Source organism: Meriones unguiculatus, chromosome X, assembly GCF_030254825.1.
Source record: "Meriones unguiculatus strain TT.TT164.6M chromosome X, Bangor_MerUng_6.1, whole genome shotgun sequence".
Lineage (NCBI taxonomy): Eukaryota > Metazoa > Chordata > Mammalia > Rodentia > Muridae > Meriones > Meriones unguiculatus.
In genome coordinates this window covers 35,517,193-35,538,451 of record NC_083369.1, presented here as the reverse complement: position 1 = coordinate 35,538,451, position 21,259 = coordinate 35,517,193, and the positions used below count along the sequence as shown (strand labels likewise).

Below are 21,259 nucleotides of genomic sequence, written 5' to 3'. Positions count from 1 at the left end.
CTGTTTGTCAAGTAGAGAGATGGCACCAGAAGACTTTTTAAAGTTTGTTAAAGGTATCACACAGATTTCTGGGAATCACTACTGTCTTCTTTTTCCATTCTTGTCAGAAATCTGGAGACTCATGTGGATAAAAGGTGCAGACAGTCTTCCCCTGCGCCAGGCAGACCTGGAGAAGCCCCAAGACTTTTAAGCCCCTTCAGTCTAGAAAGTGCACGAGAGTGGGCGGTGCCAAGGAGGGAGTAACAGGAACTTTCTTGGAGTTCTGGCTGGCTAAGAAAGAGCTTTCACCAAAAACAAAGTTAAGAGACTTGGTGGGGTGTGGTGGGACTGGGCCCCGCTCGGCCCAAAGGAGTTTGGGTCGGGTAGAGTGGGCAAGCTTCAGGGTAGAGGTGGGGAGGGGATTCCTCCACTAGGAGCTAACCCCAGCTTCATAAACCCAACAAAAAGGTCCCGGGCATTGTTAAAAAGGCCCCAGGATTCTGTCTGCCCATCAAAGAGGGAGGAAAAGCTAAGTTGTGTGATGCAGCTTTAAAGGGGCTGGTGATTGACAGAATGTGTAGCAGTGGATGGGGTGGAGCCGCTGGGTGGGGTCTGGGAGAGGCAGCTGGGAGAAACCAAAAGGGAGAAACAAGAAAACCATTGCCCCTGATATCGCTAAAGCTGGGCGAGGGAAGCTAGTGCGAAAGAGGAGAAAGGAGGGTTTTAGATCTTATCATCACTCCCGCCACTTGCTAACTCCCTCACACCCTTCTGTCTCGCCTTAAGATCAGTAATACCGAGTGTACAGGCATCTCCCTAATTGTCCCTGGGCTCGGTTCGTGGTGTGAGGCAGCGAGGACCCTGCGCGCGCGCTGGCCCTTGCCGGGGCTGCAAGGAGAGGATGCCTTCGGAGGCGTGGAACCCCAAAGTAAGTCCCTTCCATTTTGCCCGGCCAGCATCTCGCCCTCGGCCGCCCTCCCGGGGTCTCGGCGGGGCGGGGACGTGGCTGCATTTCTGCTAGAGGCTTACTCCAGGAGGAAAGAAGGGTGGGGCAGGGTGGAGGAGAGAGGTGGAGGGTGGTGCTCTCGCGCCCAGAGCTGCCACGCGGCCAGCCCCTGCGCACTGAAGCGTGTTGTGTGTTTACAGCCTCAATTTCCACTCCTGGTGGAAATAGCCTGGCCACCACCCTTCTGGCATTCTTTCTTTTGGCCACACTCCAGCATCCCTATCAGGTTGCTTGAAACCTCTAGCTGCGAGCTGGGAGGGCTCCATCTTGCCTGGCTTCTTAAAGGGACAGTGCACAATTTTACCTAGGGGGAAGACAGTACTTGGGCTGGAAATTCAGTTTCAAGAAGAAAATCAGTGTCTTACTTTGTTATCACACTACCTGTTTATGGGAAGGAATTTGTGTGCGGGAGACAGCTCTTCCCTTCAGCAGGTTACCCTTCAAACTTGGTTCTAACATCCAGTGGATTTTTTAGGAGGTGCAACGTGGGCTTTGATGCCAGTTATGCACATTAGTTAACCACAGAGTCAATTGGCTCTGCAGTTTTAGCTGAAGGGTAACATTTCCGTTCAGAGGCAACATGACAGTGTAGATGACTTGAGCAAATTAATTCATTCTACAGATATGTAATGCCAACTTAATTGCCTGTGGCTGATTATGTTTCTGGACAATGTGTGTAAAATCTCAAGGCCCTGCAGAATGTTGCTTCTGACTTCTTTCTTAGCTGATTGGTGGCCAAGATCTCCTCCCAGGAGATGGAGAGGAATGTTGAAATTGCTTCCAACATTTGCCAAGCATTTCTAACATACACAATTCTAGTTCACATGTGTTTTCTTTCTGTCGGTGCTGGGAATCCGTAGACTCAAATCAAAGGAGCTGGAAGCTCAGGCTCGAAAGCACATAGCAAGTCAAAATGGCTTGTCAAGTGGGTGTGGTGGCACACGCCTGTCCTCTCAGTACTCTGGAAGCACGCGCAGGTGGATCTCTGTGAGTTCGAGGCCAGTGTGCTCTACATAGTGAGATCGAGGTCAGCCCTGAGAGCCTGTCTTAAAATAATAATAATAATGAAGGCTTTGAAAGAGATCAGGATAGAATGCTTCAGTAGGAAAGCTAAGGCCATCATGAATGTTCTATCATGTTGCTGTCTTGTCAGGTACTTTGTTTTGGGAAGGAGGGCCTCATTAGCGTCCTCCCATTAGATTAAGAAGAGTTGGTATAGTATAGCATAGCTAGAAAAGGCTTTTATGGACCAATGACATATTTTATATTTGTCTCTCTTTTGTTTCTGTTTAGGGAGGGTGGCAAGGTTATGGATGAAACTTAATTATGTCTACACAGACCAAGGAGATGAAATTGTTTGAGGTTTAGAGCTATTATTTCACCATGAAACAATCTGGACAGGTGATGAAAATGACCTGGTTCTGCAGTCCACCATTTAGCTTCCTCTAAATGTAAATGTAAAGTACAGAGTAACATTCTTCTTTAATGTGCTCTGTTTCACCACATCCCCAGTACCAGCTCTCATCCAGTGAAGGTGTCTGTTCTATGTTCCTTGGTAACATTTTAAAGCAAAGCACAGTCCTCTATTCTGTGTTTCTTCTGTAGATCTTCTAAACTGCAAAACAGTCTTACTCCAACCAGCCCATAATATTGAGTTGGGGGAGTTCAGATAAAAAAAAAAAGTACAGCATTTTTTACTAGGGCCTCCTAAAAACAAAGGAAAACACATATTCAACAGAAACACTCCTGGTTGATTTTGACTGTAAAAGTGTAGTCTTGTCATTGAGTCAGGAGCCACTTGTGCATGCCATACCTACCCTTGAGTGGAGGGTGGGGAAGGAACTATGTGTTGATTCCACTTCCAGTGTTCCACCTTTGGTATTCATATCATTTCTTAAGGACTGCTATGTTTCTGTTTTAACATTTTCTTGTCTCTTGGTGTGCATGTTGGTTAGATTATCTTTGGGTGGAATTTCTAGTTGTATATATGGGAACTAGGAAACTCTTAGCTGTCATATTGTTGCTGAAATATGTTTATTGCCTTTATAGGATAAGAAAAACTTTATGAACCTCCTAAGACATAAGGAAAGAGTAGAATTTTTCTCCAAGGGTTTTAAGCAGCTTCTCCACAGCACTTTGAATTATTTGATGTCATTCCACTTACTAGAATTTTTATTTATGACAAAGAAAAGTGGTTTCATGAGAGGTAATTGCAAAAACAACAACAACAACAAATAAAAACCTTTAGGGGATCTCTGTTTTGGCTCTGTCTCTTCCTCCTCTTCTTCCCTCCCTTTCTTTCTCCTCCTCTTCTTCCCTTTTTCTCTCCTTCCCTCTCTGTCCCTCTCCCTTTGCTCCTGCCTCCCTCTTTCTGTAATTCTATAGCACTAATTTTAACCCTCAAATTGCCGTTTGGAATGTCCATATTTTCCTATACTAGAAAAGTTTGGAAAGCTTTGGTTAAATCCTGTTCTGGTTCTTACTCAGCCCTCAAGATTAGGAAGCTGCAAAAAAAGAAAATTTCAATACAAAATATTGTATCATAATGGTCATTTATTCATTTAACAAATATGTGCCAAGAATCTTCTGTACCATTGAATCATTTTGGAGATGGTGAGGGATGCTCTTGAAGGGGTGGACAACAAGCAAAGATAGGTGTTGAGTGAAGATCTAAATTAGTAGGAATACAGTATGACATGTTAGAGAGAGCTAATTAATACAGAGTGTTCATGGAAGGTCTGTTTGATATGATATAGAGCAATATATCTCATGAAATAAGGAAGATAGCTATAAGGATATTCTAAGAAGGGTGTTCTAGTCGATGTGTTCGAGGAAGAGCAGGAAGCCCATTATTGCCAACTGTGATAGCAAACACCTAGTAACCCAGCACTTTCAAAACTGAAGGACAGCAATTTTAAAGCTAGCTTGGGGTACATAGTAAGGCTGTGTAAGAAAAAAAGAAAGGGAGGGGGAGAGAGGTAGAGAGGGCTAGCATTGCTGCACATGAGGTCAGGTAGACAGAGAAAGAGCCCACAGGTTTATACGTAAATATTTTGGCTTTTATTTCGCAGGGGTTAGGATGCATTTCTTTTCTGTTCTATAATATTGTAATTTTTTTGTGTTTTTAATTAAAATAGAATTAAGTCATTTCCCCCAACCTCTTCCTCTCTCCAGCCCCTCCCAGATACCCTTTCTCTAACCCATCCCATAAATTGATAACGTCTTCTCCTCTGATTATTCATATTACATACAATATGTATGTGTATGCACACATACATAAATATAACTGGCTGAGTACATTTTTGTTGCTTGTATGTAAAAGATGCATTTTGTGATGGAAATCATCATCAACCATTTCAAATTCTACTTCAAAGAAGAATGTTGAACTGTTCATTTTGACAAAGTTGAGGTAGATTGTCATGGGTTTTGGCTGCAATGCTGCTCATAGAAAATCTTAGAAATGTTTTTGTTGAGTTGTTTATGCCAGCTATTACTTAATTTAATAGTGGCTGTTATTATCATAATTATCTGATGATGGTTTTAAACACATGTGAAATACTTAAATACAAATGGCTCCAGTGCATTTTAACAAAAATTACAACCATAAATTTATTAGCACTAGGAAAATTTTTTAACTTTAATTACAAAAGTGTCACAGGTTTGATAGTGCTATTTGTTATGAAAACATGAAGTATTTGCTTGGAAATCTCTCTAAACGTTCAGTACTGCCAGCACACTATTTCGTTTCAGTTAGTTGTTCAATGTGGTTTTCCTCAAGTCTTCCAAATAGAAGCTTCAAATTTAGATATATCACTAGCTTATCACTAGCCTAGAGGGACACAGAGAGAATGAGAAGAAAGGGGCTGAAAGAGAAAGAGAAAAGACTAGAACCCAGAGAGGAAAATTTAACATGATAGTTTTAGCGCCTCCATTTTATAATTTTAAAGTTACAGAGCTTTTAGGCCTTGAAAATCCCTCTTTTCATTGCAGGTCCTCTTTAGGTATGTATGTTGGATGACTGTAAGTTCAATATACATGGAGGATTGTTTCTTCCCTAAATAATTGTCAATTTGCCATATAGTGGACTCACTTGAATATTTTAAGAAAATTGGGATACATTTGTCTATCTGCAAACATTCAAATTACGTTACTTGGGGAATTACATGAAAGAAGGGATTTTAAAATATAGTCTTCAGGTGATTCTATTGTGGAAGCAAGGCTGTCCAGCACTGTCTTATATTTAAAGTTACTCTAGTGTGATGGCCAGACCAGAAACAATCTCATAAGAATGTCAAATTTCAGCTAGGAATAGTGGTGTGTGCCTTTAATCTCAGCCCTCAGGAGGCATAGGTAAGAGGAAATCTGTGAGTTTGAGGCCAGCCTGGTCTACAAAGTGAGTCCAGGATAGCCAGGGCTACACCATGTCTTGAAAAACCAGGGAAAAAAAAGACAAATTTCAGGTCCTGCCTTAGATAAACTGGCTCAGAATCTCTTAGGGATGGGGCCTAGCAATATGGATTTAAACATGTTCTCCTGGTAGCCCATTGCTTTAGAATTTAGAGGTTCTCAAATGGTTGTTCCAGGCCCAACACACTGGAGGAAATAATACTCTCTATGCTTGTTTGTGGAAGGTAGGAAAGATGTGCCTGTTCTATGTCACATCCCCACACCATTCCTCCAGTGTTTGTATTGCATGCATCAGCTGGCCATCTTTCTTTTAGCTTAAACATTCTTTATTTAATGTGCATTATTTTATTTAATGTTCACAATAGCATTGTAATATAGATACTATTATAATCTCTAGTTCACAGATGAGACACATGAAAGTAAAATATTATTTAATAGAAGAGTTCTTTTCTCTTCTGCATCTTATGGGATGTTGTAGCAACAGATGTCCTCTTGTTCTATTTTCTTCACCTTTTCCTCTTTTGTTCTTCCATCCATCTATCCATGCCTGCATGGTAATTTGCCATGCACCAAACTCTCTGTTAAGCACTGTAGATGCATCAGTGCACACACTGGTCACAACAGTTCCTCTTGTTAGCAGCTATTATTTTTCCTGTTTTATAAGTGGAGCTCAGGAAAACCAAACAACTTATCCAAGTTTCCAGAGCTTGTAAATGGCAGGGATATCTGGCACACAGTGTGAAAAGTCTGTACACTGTTTTCTTATACTGCCTTTATCTTCTGTGGTAGTCTGAATGAGAAATACGTATGCCCCATGGGCTTGGGTATTTGGATCTCTGCCCCGCAGTTGGTAGCACTATTTCGAGGTTGTAGACCCTTTGGGAGAAAGACCCTTGTTAGAGGAAGTACATCACGGGGAGCAGGATCAGTTTGTTTATAGCCTCACCCTATTTTCTGCTCTCTCTCTCTACTTACTGCTGTGGTTCAAGATGTGAACTTTGAGCTTGTTACTGGAACCACCATGACTGCCTTGCTGCTGTGTTTCCTCACCTTGATGGACTCTTATCCTTCTGGAACCATAATTCCAAATAAATCCCTTCTTCTATAAGTTGTCTTGCTTGTGGTGTTTTGTCACAGCAACAGGATAGTAACTAATATACCTTTTGAGCACATACTTTCTTTCCCAGTCTCAAGAAATCTTTCTTTGATAACATACAGTTCGTAACTTTTTCACATACCTGTTAACAATTTACATGTATTCTTTTGAAAACTGTTAATTTAAATCCATTTCCCATTATTAATAGTTTTTTTGTTTGTTTGTTATTGAGACAGGGTCTTACTTTGTGGCTCTTGCTGTCCTGGAATTCCCTTTGTAGACCAGGCTGGCCTTACAGAAATCCACCTGTCTCTGACTTCCAAGTGCTAGAATTAAAGGCATGTGTCACCACACCCAACTTCATCATAATAAAGTTTTAAATTTTAATTATTATTTATTTTTTGCTATTGAGTTTTCTTTCTTTTCTTTTCTTTTTTTCTTTTTGAGAGTCATGGCCTCTCTATGTAGCCTTGGTTCACTGGGAACTCTCTATGTAATGTAGTACAGCCTGGTCTCAAACTCAAGGAGATCCAGCTACCTCAGACTCAAGAGTGCTGGGATTAAAGGTGTGTGCCACCATGCATTGGTGCTGGTGCTGTTTTTTAGGCTCTACATATTAACTGTTCATCAAATATAATGCTTATAAATATTTTTTCAATTCTCTAGATTGCCTTTTATTGTTTACTTTGCAGAGGCTTTCGAGTTTTATGCAATCACATTCTTTTCTTTCACTTTCTCTTCCCATGCTTTTGGGTCCCTTTCCAAAATTCCTTGCTTATTTCAGTGCCATGAAGTATTTTTTCCCAAATAGTTTCAGTATTGGCTTTTATATTTAACTCTTTACTCAGTTTTTAGTTGATCTCTGTAACTGGTGATGGGAGTGTAGTTTCATTGTTTTGCACATACATTCAATTTTTCCAGCATCATTTATAGAAAGATTGTCATTTCTTCAACTCAGTCTCTTAGAACCTTTACCAGAAATCAGTTGTCTATGACTGTCTGGACTTATTTTTATGCTCTTTTATTTTGTCCCATTGGTTTCTGTATCTGTTTTTATACCACTTCTAACAATTGGCCTGTATTTCTGATTTTATTCAGATTACTTTTATTCAGATTACACTAGCTTTATAGTATATTTTGAAGTCAGGCAGTATGATACCTATTTACTCTTTTTCTGTAAGATAACTGCGTATTTAGGACTTTTTGTTTATATATACAGTTTATGATTTTTTTGTTTGTGAGAAGAATGTCATAGGCATTAACAGAGGATTTGCATTGAATGTGTGTCTTGCTTTAGTGTACATATTTTTAATGTTTATTCTTTTGATTGTGATATATTTATGTATTTTGAATTTTCTTCACATTCCTTTCCTTATTTTCATAGTTTTCATTATAGTCTTTACTTCTTCGGTTAACCTTTTTCAAAGTATTTGGAAATGATAGTGTGGAAAGCTAGACTTTTTAATAACAAGCAGAGTCTCTCTCTTTCTCTGTGTGTATGTACACATGTGTGATAGAGCATAACATTAAAACAGGGTCAGAGTTTAGTTTTGGTATATCTTTGGTTTAATTAAATCTACTCATATATGGGTCTGGAGAGATGGCTCAGCAGTTAAGAGCATTGGCTGTTCTTCCAGGGGACCTAGGTTCAATTCCCAGCACCCATATGTCAGCTCACAACTGGTGTAACTCTGGTTCCAGGGGATCTGATATCCTCATGAAGACATACATGCAGGCAATACACTAATGCACATGAAATAAAAATAAATAAAAAAATATAATCATATAGATTAACCATTTTTACTTATATAATGCAGATGATAATGAAAGAAACACTATGTATTCCATTATCTCATTCATTCATTCATTCATTCATTCATTCATTCATCATATACTAGAACCCTGTGTAGTCAGTTCTTTGCTACATCTTGGGAAAGCAAAACTGTAAGACTCCAATCTTCATCTGATCGCCTCAGCTGGGAGACAGACAACTGTCTAGCATCGCTTGTTTATTTACTTTATGCTGGAGGCCATGGTAAGCTCTTTGCATCCTTTTCAATTAAATTTGCAATAAAATTATACCCATCTTTTAGATAAGGATGTCACCTGAAGGTTAGAGGGAAATTGTGTCAATTTCAAGAGTGGAATCCTGACAAGTGTGCCTAGTGAGAAGATCATTAATGTGAGCAGGAACAATGTAGTTGTCATTCACAGGGTATGCAGTGTAAGAGAAAACCAGCTACAGAAAATGATGTTTGAAAATGATGTTTGTAAAGAAAAAGGCAATTTTTCAAAATCTATGAATTAAGGAATGACATTGTACAACAGATAGAAAAGATACATGTAAAGGAATGGAGGCACTTGAATATTCATGTGCTCAGGCAATAATATTTCATTAGGGCATGTAAGCAGTGGCAAGAAGACACAAACAGAAGGTACAATCTAGGATACAGTCATAAATAAAATAATCAGTTCATTTTTGCAGATATAGTACTAAGTGTATTTTATTCTCAAGATATTCTTTGGTCTTGAAAACCTTTGCCTAAAGCAGTAGTAACTCATAGCACAAGAGAAGATTTAAAGATATCTTTGGTACTGAGACCTGAAAAATCACTGAAGTCAGATAGTAGTCAGAAATCTGAGTACTGATAGGATCCCTCAAAGGGATGACATCAGTGCTTTGTTGGGAGGGGGGCTGGGTTAATATAAATGGTATTAGTCAGCGGGCATAATGGCACCCGCCTGTAATCCAAGCACCCAGGCAGAGGCAGGCATATTTCTGTGAGTTCGAGGCTAACGTGGTCTACAAAGTGAGTCTAGGACAACCAAGGCTACACAGAGAAACCCTGTCTTGAAAAACAAAGACAAAAAAAGAGAGAAAGAAAAAAGAAAGAAATGGTATCAGTCATGATAGTTACAGATACACAACTGGTACTACCAGCACTAGTATAATGAATATACCCATTGCTACATTCTGAGCTGAGTTTGTTATCATCTCTTGAGAAATAAGGAAATCTCACCACCCCAAAACTCTGAAAACAGTTATAAAGAAACCAGGAAGACTCTACCAGTAATCGACGTGGTTTAAACCCAAGTAGTTTGGTTTCATAACTCACAATTTTAGTCATTATAGTCAATCATTGGTTATTCTTGTTACATATTTAGATAGTCATTAAGAATGAAAAGAAAATTGAGTCAAGTTGGATCACTAACTCTGGATCACACTGCTACTCTAATATACTGGATAATTGAATACAATAATGAAAAAGATGAAAAAAAAAAACAGATGACAAGTTTAGAAGGGAGGAAAAAGATAGAAAACTTGCTGACATGTCACAATTCAAAGACCTGTACACCAATATCCATGTACACATGTTTTGAACTACATTTTCCCCAAATTAGAATTCATTGTTAGTGTAAAGAGATAAAGTTCTCGGTGCACAGTTAGAGGTAGAGGCAGGTGGATCTCTGAGATCAAGGCCAGCCCGGTGTACAGAGAGAGTTCTAGGACAGCCAAAGCTACACAGAGAAACCCTGCTTTGAAAAACAAACAAGAAATAGAGTTCACATAAGCGATTTTTTTAAAAGAAAAATATAACTCATCTCTACTGTTCTGTGATGATAGTCACTATAACCTGAGCAGGCTCTTCCACTTAAAACATTTTATTACTAATTGAAATTAATGTCTTTCGGTTATGATATGACTAAATCTTTTTCTGCTGTTGCTTTTTAAGCACCGTCTCTCTATGTAGCTCTGGCTATCCTGGAAACTCACTATATAGACCAAGCTAGCCTCGAACTCACCAAGATTCGCCTGCCTTTGCCACAAGTGCTGGTCACTAGATGGACTGAGTTTAATAAATGGGAAGTTGTGGAGTGGTGGCATTCCACTGGCTCTGCCTTTTGGCCCACCATGACACAAATTTTTCTGTTTTTTCACACCCACACTGCCATGATGGACTGACAGCTCTGAGCCCATGAGCCAAGGTAAATCTTTCCCTTTAATCCTGGGAATGGTTGTAGATACTAACATTTTAAGTCAAGTAAACTAAAATATTTATTTAAACCAAGGAAAATTTGGATTACATGGAAGGTAATGGAAGTTGATGGGAATCCAAGGTTTCTTATGAATCTTAGATATCTCCCCTTTGTGTATTTGTTGATATCCTCTTTCTTAGAAAGTCATAGCACATAGTGGGCAATAGATAGCTTCTCTTTCTGTTAAGTTCATGTTACAGTTGTTATGGTTCAGTTACATAGAAGACATTGGATCTCATCATTGTGATTCCAAACTCTGATATGCCTGGCTTTGATCAGCTCTAGAGTGCTATATGGGTCCCTGGGGCTCCCACCTTTGCTGACTAGTGAGGAGTTTTCAAGGGATAATTTTCCCAGTCTCAGTTTTTCTATAATAGCAACAGAAAACACATGAAAATAAGTCTGTAACATATAACATTCAGTTGGTGAATGATACATGCTTGTAGTTTCTGCCCTTTCTTCTATTCCTTACTATTAAAACCTGCTTGGATTGGGCCTGCTATAAGTCCATGCTTTCCAGTCTCAAAGTAGTCATCTTGACCATTCCACCATTCTTTCACTCAATGGCACAATAAAAATTTGGAGACATTTTTGTTTTTATCCAGCCCTCTTCAGCCTACTTTCAAACTGGACACCTTATTTTGCTGATGAACCTTATATATTCCTTCTTCTATCCTTTACTTTATCCAGATATGCTCAAGCCTTAGTGCATCTAAATCTCTTCCTTCCCTCCTGTAGTTGTGCTTGTAATGCAAATTGAGTCAGGAGATCTGAGCTGGAGAGTGACTAAGCTCTCCTTTCTAATGTCTAAGTGGTACAAAAGCCACTGAATAGACCACACACAGCTTAGTAAGGACTGAGAAAAGATATCTCTTCATCAGAATTTTCTCTACAAGTCAGGCAGTTGAATATGTTAAATGACTTTTTCAAGGTCACAGAGTGAGTGACAGAATACAGACTTCAATGGAACTGCTATTTCTCATGCTGTATTTTATATTCTCTGCTTATAATCATATCTTGAATCAGTTTCTTGATTTTGAATTGCTTTTTATGACTCACCTTAGCCTATGAAAGTTCACTAGAGGAGCCTTATTGTGTCTTGCTTGAACACAATTTTGTTTTGTTGAATTATTCATTTATTTTCAATTTTCCTTGTAAATATATTTAAGTCAATTTCATTGAACATGTGTGGTGATCGCTTTATGAAAGCTTTAAATAACTTAGAATGCAACTTATGACATTATTCATACAGTTCTTATTGGTCCAAAAGGAGAAGTAAGGCTGATTCAAATATTTGGAGCTAAGATTCATAGTTGTTGATGAGGGAGAGGTGAAAAAATGTTTAAAATGTGCTCTCACACGTGTGTACTGTATCTGAATGAGGCTGAGGTCCTCATATCCCAGTGCATAGAGGGGATGATGGACAATTTACGTTAGATGATGTAGAAAACCCACTGAGTTCTACAGATACATCTTTCAAACTATTTCTTGTTCGGCCCTTCCACTCAGAATATCTACAAGTTGACTTGAGATTATATGATAGCTGGTGGATCTGACATTTGAGAACCTGCAAACTCCTCTTCAGCATTTTGAGTTCTTCCCTTTCAGCTGGCCTTTGGTGGGTGTGACCATGATTATAATGCCTGCTGGTAGCTTTAATATCCTTCAAACTTTCTCTTGTTTTTAAAAGGGCATTTGGGGAAGTTGTGTTAAATTTGTCCTTTCGGACTCAGCCAGGGAATACAACATATAATATTCATGATTGGGTAGATTTAACCTCGAGAATCTAATTTTGTGTTTCAACCTCTGCTAGTCAGAAACAGTACATTCATGTAGTGGGAAAAATATTCCAGCAGAACAGTCTCTTGTTGAGTAGTCAAGGGTCAGGACAGCACAAGCTTCTGAATGTGCAGTATTGTTTTTTTTTCCCCTCTGTGTAAATGTTATTTTGTTGAATCTACTTAATACAAACCTACAAAATACCATTTTTCCCGAGTTATGAATAAGTATATATAGACTCAGCAAAGTTAACTAAATCGCTCTTTCTCTAGGTCATACAAGTAGTGCCTTAAATGATATGTCATGCCACTTTTACTCACCGAAGTTAGCAAAGTGACAGATTCAGATGTGACAGGCCTCTTTTCTGAGTAGTTCCTGGTTATTCACTCCTCTCCTTCTCACTGCTTTAAGTGAGTGGAAATTAGATCATAAAACTGTAGGAGCCTCTGGATTCCCTTAGAATTAGACTTACTTATCTAGGAATATCTTAGTCATGTCTGCCCTCAATGCCTACAGTGTAAAAGAATTCCAGAAAATACTTATTGAGAGAAGTAATGAATAAACAAGTGAATTAATCAGTCAGTTTTAGGGAATCATCTATGTAGTTTATAACCTCTTTGTAGGTTTTATATATGTCTTGTCAACTCTAAAAAATTATCTACATATATCTATAAACACAGATAAACATATGCATTCAGAAATTGTTTTATATATATATATCAGAATACACACATACACACACACACACACACACACACACACACACACACACACATATATATATAGAGAGAGAGTGACTTATAAAGATCTATCACATAAATGAATATATTTGGCTTCCTGATGCTGTAAAAATCATATCACAAATACCTTAAGCGCTATCCATACTACCAAACTTAGCCTCCTAACTTTCCAATGAAATCCACATTCTTTCGTGTCTCCTGTACTTCACCTGTGTGTAAATGACCTGTTTCTCTGATTACAGTGCAGGTAGAAGGTCTAGGGTAGAACCAGAAGAGAATAACAATGGCCACAGAGTAGGTGGCTTAAAACAGAAATTCATGTTCATAACTCTGTAGTGTAGAAACCTGACATGAATATGCTGCAAGGCCAGGGGCCCACACAGACTTCTAGGCTAAGATCCTTCCTGGGCTTTTTCAGCTTCTTATACCCCTATGCATTCCTTAGCTTGCGACAACATAACTGATGTCTCTGCCTTTTCATTTGTAGTTTCTCTTTCTCCACATGGTGTCTTCCTTTTGTAAAGACATAATCCTGTTGAACTAATATGATTTGCCTTAATCACCTCATCTTGCTTTTACCTAGAAAGACATTATTTTCAAGTAAGGTCCCATTGGCAACTGACCACAAAGCAACATATCAAGAACTTATTTTGAGGGATGCAGTACAACCTGTAAGGGCGTATCCTCTGGCTCTCTGGAATTCATGTCATTCATATGGGAAAATACTTCCAATCTGTCCTAGTATTCTCAAGGTCTTAACCTAGTCCAAGCACCAGTTCTACGTCTACAATGTCCACTAGATAAAATCAATACACAAATCCCAAGTTTCATCCATCATTCATTTTGTTAAGATATGGATGGTTGAAAGGTCCCTCCATGGGCTGAATTCTATTTCACCTATAGACTTGTAAAACGTAGAAGAAAAATTAAGAAAGCCAGGATGGGAACAAAACAGGCATTATTGTTCCAAAATCCTTCAATATAGAAGAATCAATGTGATCGTGAGTCAAAGCAGGTCAAGGAACACTGAATTAGAGGTCAAAGCCTGAGAATAATCCTATGGTGTGTTTCTCTTTCCCCTTGCCTGGGTAGCTTTGCCCTCGCAGCCAATGGAACAGTGACCCTGCCTTTCCTCCCTATGAAAATGATGTTTCGCCCAGGCCTCTGTAGCCACACCCTGGCTCTTCAGCTTCCTCTTTTATTTCTTCTCTTCCTTCTTCCTTTAAGTCAATACTAAAAATTATTCTGCTGGCATGGAATTCTCATAAACCTCTTGAATATCTAATCCACCGGGTTAGAGTTTCAAGATATAACTTTAGGGGAATACAACCTAACCTAAAACAATTGGGTCTCTATAAAGATATATAATATCTATGAGCAGTGTAAAGATGAGTTGGGAATCAGTAAATACTTCTAGTCTGACTTGCTGTTTCTTGTTCATGCTAAAACATTTCTACCTTGAGATTGCATTTACATCTTCTCCCTATCATCTCTACCATCATTCCTTATTTTCTTTGCCTGCTTTAATTTTCCCATCTGAAGACTGTCTGACCAGTATATACTTATTATATATTTATGCATATTATATATGTTTCTTTACACTGAATATATATGACTATTATATATTTACTTAGATCATTGTTTGTTTCCCACTACTGTCTGCTCCTGTGTGAGGGCTATAACTTCTATTTGTTAGTGTTCAATGATGTTTTCCCCAAGACTTGAAATGGTACAAAGCCCATTGTGAGCATTTAGTATTTGTTCATGCAAGGAGTATGCCCAATGGAAAAGGGTTCTTTTGGAACATTAATTTGATGGTAGGTATTTTTATCACACGTCCTTATATTTATTTATTCATTTTTATTTTGTGTGTGTTTGCTTGCATGTATGTCTACATACCAGAAGAGGGTGTGCTAGATTCCCTGGAACTAGAGTTACAGAAGGTTGGGAGCTACTATGTGGGTGCTAGGAGCTGAACCCTGGTCTTCTAGAACAGCAGCAAGGGAGAGCTCTTAATCTTTGAGCCTTGCTTGAGAGATTTTATAACACCAAGTAAGCAAGGAAGGATCAAGTGAAAGCATGTGTAAATTTCAGTTCCTTATGTTTGTCTAGTGGGACAGAGTGGTTTCAGCCTCTCCTATTATGTCAGTGACTGGAGGTTGATTCATTTAATGGTTGTATTATGGAGTTTCTAATTATGAACCATGTGCCCTTTCCTCTAGGAGCTAAGTATTTGGTTCAGAGAAAAGGTGGCATTTCACTTGTTTTTGAAAGAGGAATTTATATATTGGCCGGAGAAAACAGTGGAGGGTGTGGGTGGAAACCAAGAAAAGCAATGGCATACTATATCATCGCTATAAATACCCCCCCACACACACCGTACTATACTATCTTAATCAGCAGCAAGAGCAGCAGCAATTGCACCATCTGTTGCATTTACTACATGCCAGGCACTATGCCAGGCAGCAGGGTAAGAATGAATATGGCTTAATATGTCCCGTGAAGATATTTATGGTCCACTTGGGTGGGTGAGGCCTATAAGGAAATAGTTACAGCAGGCAGTGCTGAATGCCCAACTTGAAGGGAACAGACAGATGGATGCTCCAAGAATCCAAATTTGAGATGAGTTGATCAGGGTGATGATGGTTAGAAAAACACTTCAATGGCATTTAAAGACTTGAGGTAAGCTTTGAAGGTGAAATTTTTTGTTAAGAAATCAAGCAGGAGATGGGCAGTTTTTGTGAGGACAAAGAGCGTTCTGGAAACAACCTGCCTTACTCTTAAGTTCCATGGGTCTAGAACATGCCTTCCTGCTTTAACAGCATATTCTTTGTGCTTAGTGCATGACTGGCCATACAATAGACAGTTTGCTAGTATTTGTGGTCACAGTGTGACACCTCTGACCTGAGAAATGTGGATGGAGCACACAGTCTGCAAAAGGAAGCAGTTTGAAAGAAGTGTTGGTTATAGGAAATGTTTTGAATAGCATTCTCTTATGGATGATTCTGGTAAGGGTGCTCCTTTTGCAAACCCTGTAGTCTGAGGAAACATTAGGCCAATGGAGAGGGCACCCAGGAGCTCAGTGAAGACTGTCTGTTTAACTGCATAGCATCTGTAGTCTGCCTCTTCTTCCTTTCCTTTTGTTTACCCAGATGCTCAATTTCAGGTTTTCTAGAAACAGATGGTTTCCTTTGTATATAGGGGTTAAAAGTTGGGATCACAGCCAGAGTTTTACAGCTGAAGTAGTCTGTGTCCTGGATTGGATGCCACCCTCTGAAGATAACCTTTTCTGCTGGGTGGTGGTGGCAACATGTCTTTAATCCCAGCACCTGGGAGACAGAGGCAGGCAGATGTCTGTGAGTTTGAGGCCAGCCTGGTCTACAGAGTGAGTTCCAGGACAGCCAGGGCTACACAGAGAAACCCTGTCTCGAAAATCAAAGATAAAACAAGAAAAAAATACCCCTTTCTACTATTAGTAAAGTCAAGATATCTGCCCCAAATTGGTCTTGAATAATAAAAAAAAGAACACACATTTTTACAGTTTACAGTTTTTCTTTTTACTTCTTTTTAAAACGATATCACGTCATTCTATTATAGTGTTATATAACAAAAAATTGTATTGCTATAGCATACAGTTCTTTTTAAAACGATATCACGTCATTCTATTATAGTGTTATATAACATAAAAATTGTATTGCTATAGCATACAGTATTTGAAAAAAGAACATTTCAATAACTTCAACTTTAGAAACATATTATGTTTTAGGATTAAGAGGTCCTTTGGTCTCCTTTTTTATGACTTGATGGCTAATGAGGCTAGATATTACACAAATTGGGGTTGTGGCTTACTTAAACCTCTCCAAATTGGGTCAGATCTTTAACTATACAGATGAGCAAGTGTTAAAAATAATATGAATTCTAGGGAGAATAAAAGCTGACATTCAGAGAGGAGTTATAGGTTTAAAACGCTCCACTGTGGATAGTAATTATAAACTGAAGTGCTGAGCAGACACTACAACAGATTGTATGAACATGTAGATTATAGGCTATGGGCTTTTGCCAATATCCTGTGACTACAGAAGTGATATATGATACTATTATCTAAACTAAAAATTTCATTTGAGTTTCCCTGAGTTGTTAGCTAATGCCCTGTTTTCTTTCCATTCTGAAACACACACTACATTTAGTTTTGATTTTGTCACTTAATTTGGGGTTGGCTGATATTATCCTTTAATCACATTGAGGTTGTGGATTGTGGGGCAGAATAACATATAACTGATAGGCCCTTATCTTCATGTCATTTCAGAGAGCACATAATATGCACGTGATGTTACTGGAGATGTTACCCTGGATCACTTGGTTAAGGTTGCATGACAATTTCTCCACAGTTTTCCACATAGTTTTCTCTTTTCCATCAGAATAAATTCAGCTCACTACTATAAATCTGGTCCACAGAGTAGGTGCAACATCATCCAGGAATTTGCTAGAAATACATTACCTCAGACCCATCGTAGACCTACAAAATCAACATCGGAAAGTGTTGAAAGTCCAAAATGTTCCTTCACACATGTGCACAAGGAGACATGAGAAAAATTCTTCCCAGCGTAACAGGGTAAGAAAATATAAACCACCTAAATATCAGGAGAAAATAGAATTCTGATATTTTGGTAGCATATATAGGCATAGTAAACAATGAACTAGAGCCATGTGCATAAACTTGTACACACCTAAACACACATGCACACACTCATACACTCACTCATGAAAAGTTATTACTCAATTGGCAGACCCGAAGCACATGTACAATGCTTTATTTTTCTGAAAAGGAGCCGAAGTAAACATAACACATAGTACATTGTAGTAGGTTATAATTTACAAAGTTTCAAGGCAGTTATATGGATTTTCATCACTTTCATTTTTATACATTTTCAAGGGAATTATTTGTGATTGAATGCAAAATAGGTGGATATACAGGGGTAACCAGACTAAAAGCATCCTTCCTTTCATAGAACTTTCATTCTAGTGGTAAAAGACTTCTATGAATCCATCTCTTTTTTTTTTTTTTTTTTACAATTAAAATTATAAATGTTGCATCATCCCCTCATACTCCATGAAAATTACCTTGAAAGAAGCAGTGGATTTGTATGTCTGTTACAGTGAGAAACAGTGCCTTATTTCTGTATCGTAGGTGTTTAATACTTGCTTAGCTGAATTAGGTCAAAATGGTTATGTTTACAGTATAGTTATAAATGTGTGGCAACAGTTGGTATCATGTGGCAACACTGCCATTGACCTTTCATCTCACTTCTTTTTAAGTTTTTTAATTTTTTCTCACTAGTTTTTTAATTGATTGGTTGATTGATTTAGCATGTGTTTGTTGGAGTAGAACTTGTGGGAGTTCTATAAATATAATATAAATATAAATTCTGGACACTGAATGCAGGTTGTCAGGCTTGGCAGCAAGAGCCTTTACCCAGTGAGCCCTTTCTTCCATATTTTCAGAGGCTCATCCTGTATTATATAGAGCTAGTTCAAGATTGTATGCCATAGGTATGGATTAGGAATTTCCAAAGTTCCTAGGAATTGGAACAAAATTGTGATAACCATTGCCAAGTCAATTAAAGCAACATCTTTTGGTTTATTTGGTGTAAAAAAGAAAGATTGTGGCAGGTTTATGGGGATAGGTAAAGCTTTGAAGGAATGAAAGAAAATTTTAACTACACCATTTTTATTTTATTTCCTGGCTCTTAAAAGAAGTTTCAAGATGTTCCAAGTCTCGGTAGTTAATGAAGGTGGTATGTGATGTTCTATAGGAACTCCTTGAGAATGGTTTAAAGTGATGAAAACTATACACCACCCCCAGCCATTCTGATGTGATTAGTCTCCAGTTGAGTGTGGGAACTGTGGTTGTGTTAAGCCACTCCAATGATTTAGTTCTGCAGCTGAAGTTGAAAGTCATGGCTGTAGAGTCATGTTTCTCTGGGGACCTCAAGTGGGTAAATTAGGTTATAGTCAGTCCTTCTGATAAAGTAAAATAATAACAGTCTGTTCATTTCTGGCAAGGACACACAATCTCTTTACCAGCATGAAAAGCTTTCTTAAGTAACACAATTACTGCCACAACCCAAAGGCATTCACTTATGTAGGAAATATTGACAGTGATTATGTTAACTTTATATTGTTGCAGTAACAAATTACTACAAACCTAGTGCTTTAAAACAGCACAAATTTATTTTATTACAGTTCTCAAAGTTAAAAGAAGGCTTAAAAGGAAGGCATCAACAGGACTGCCCTTTTTGAAAGCTCGAGTGCAAATCTCATTTGCTTTTCCTAGCTTCTGGAGGCTTTGTGATCTCCATCTCAAAGGCTGCCTTATTCTTCTTACATCTCCCTTTCTGACCCCTGCCTTCCACTTAGAAGCATCTTGTAATTACATTGGACCCAGTGAAATAACCTTGTATACTAGCCTAATCTCAGATTCTTAAAGCTCATCTATAAAGTTTCCTTAGCTATGTACAATAACATACATGTTCCAGGGATTAGGGTGTGGGATTATTTAAGGATTCTCCTTTGGCTTCCTACTGGGACTAACAATGGTAGTCCTACTACTACTGTAGCTAGTATTTATCCATGTACTCTAAGCTGCAACACATAATAATACGTTAACATTAACTCAGTTTAAACTTAGCAGACAGATGCAGTTATTATCCACAGAAGGGACTTTTTCAAAATTACGGGAACAACTGAGCGGTGAAGTTAGATTTTAAGCCGGGATATATTTGAGTTTAGTGTTCTAATGACGTTGTGTGACAACTTTCCCTAATAACCCTGACTTCTAGAGTTTAGCCGTTCCTTCAACAGATATGAGTTATTTGAGTGCATACCAAGATACATTGATACATCAGTAAAAAAGACAATATTGCTGACGTCAGTGGGTTCATATTCTTGAGGATACATGAATATAATTACAAAACAAAGTTAGTGATAAGTGCAGCAAGGCAAATTGAAGCACTTGAGAGTATACAAAATGACAGGAGGTGTGGATGTACTGCCAAACTAATTGTTATATAAAAAGTGGTCAGAGAATGGTGTACATGATTTGATGAACTCCTGAAATTTTTCATATCTAGGATCTTGAAAAATCACAGTCTTGAAGGATTAAAATTCTGAATGTTGAAATGCTGAAAACAGAAACCCCCAAAGTGATCATTCACATGATGGCACAAAACTTAAGTCTGGTGGATTACTTCAATAATTTAAAACAAACAAACAAAAAAAAGGATTATTTGGGTGCATGGCCATTCACCATAGCTGACAAATCTCTGGAAACTTCCTTTGCCTGAAGAAGCCAGGAAAGATACTGATTTGATGGTAATTGAGTGGATGGTAGATTAAGATGACGAAAAACACTGTTGCTGTTCAGTTATCATATTTAACTAGAGCTATGGGTGGAACTGGGAGTGAACTGCAAATTCAATCAATTGAAGATGAATACAAAAAATCTGAGCAATACGTTTCCTTTTCTTTACTGGAACTCAGGATTATACTAAAATATTTTGTCTTCTTCAGGCTTGAGCCTGGGTCAGTTTGCAGACTGCTGCTTATACTTGTTGTGGAACTCTGTCTAACTTTTCTCCATATGCACTCTGCTGTCTCAATTCTGAATACCATATTTTCCTAGCATCTCTTTCTCTCTTCCTTAATTAATACAAACATACTTTATTCATTCATTTATTAACTGTTAAACATTCATTACACTTCTTGTCTGTAGCAAATACTACTGCTGTGAAACTGAGTACATAAATATCTCCATGAGACTTCATCTTCAATTCTTGTAGATATACACTGAGAACTGAGATGACTGTATAATGTGATAGTATACTGTTTTTATTATTTTTTGTTTTATCATATTCATACTGTTTTGATTGTATTTTTCTACTTCTCCAACTCTTCCTAGATCCTCCCCTTTCCTACTCACTACTTCATATTTATCCTCTCTATTTAAAGAATAAAAGAACCCAAAAAACAAATCAAAGCCAAAACAAAAAGAAAGAAAAGAAAATACATACACATACAACACACGGAGTGTGTTTTGTTGGCCTACTACTCCTGAGCATGAGGCCTGCCTTGCAGTGTGGATGATAATATCCAGTGTCACTCAATTGGAAAATACTGATTTTTTTTTTCCCTTTTTCAGCAGGCATCAATTGAAAA

The 21,259-nt window shown here is 38.2% G+C and overlaps 1 protein-coding gene across 1 annotated transcript in view; it reads left to right on the top strand.

The window, feature by feature from the left end:
- Nucleotides 1-243: 243 nt before the first annotated feature.
- Klf8 (KLF transcription factor 8) overlaps nucleotides 244-21,259 on the top strand; it is a 165,846-nt gene continuing 144,830 nt past the window's right edge. Inside the window, exon 1 of the mRNA XM_060374473.1 lies at nucleotides 244-907. The gene's annotated coding sequence lies outside the window, so the exon portion shown is untranslated. The remainder of the gene's footprint in view (nucleotides 908-21,259) is intronic.